Here is a 506-nt window from a genome sequence, read left to right as displayed (position 1 = left end):
ACTCAACACTGATTACTGTCAGACTTTCAGAATCCTTCTTCACTTGAATTAAGATTAGGCCTATAATAATTTAATTGTAAAGCACAACCACCTCAAAATCGGACTTTAGCAGCTCTTTTTACTTTTGAGATCACTTTGAGGTTAAATACAGTTTTAAAATCATAAGATATAGTTTAATAGCTATGGTACTGTTTTTGAAATCAAATCTTTGCATAGCTATGACAGGAAACACTGGCATCTAACAATGCCTTGGAAAAAAAGTTAATCTTAAAAAAAAAATCATATACATAAACCAAAATAGGAAATTAAACCGTTATCGAATAAGCATGTGTCCTATTCTGTGTCCTCAACTCCTGAAACATTGGTGTCTCATATTTTAGAGCAGTCAATGCAATTTGGGAAAGAAATCAATTAAATCTGTATTTGTGTGAAATTCGTTAACATTTTCATAAGTAACTGTAATTTAATTACACATTTTTTTCTCAGTAACTTTAACAGATTACAGA

The sequence above is a fragment of the Sinocyclocheilus rhinocerous genome, unplaced genomic scaffold (assembly GCF_001515625.1).
Source record: "Sinocyclocheilus rhinocerous isolate Xijiao unplaced genomic scaffold, SAMN03320098_v1.1 scaffold1215, whole genome shotgun sequence".
Taxonomy (NCBI): Eukaryota; Metazoa; Chordata; class Actinopteri; order Cypriniformes; family Cyprinidae; genus Sinocyclocheilus; species Sinocyclocheilus rhinocerous.
The sequence above is the reverse complement of the archived record's forward strand: the minus strand, read 5'-3'. Positions refer to the sequence as shown.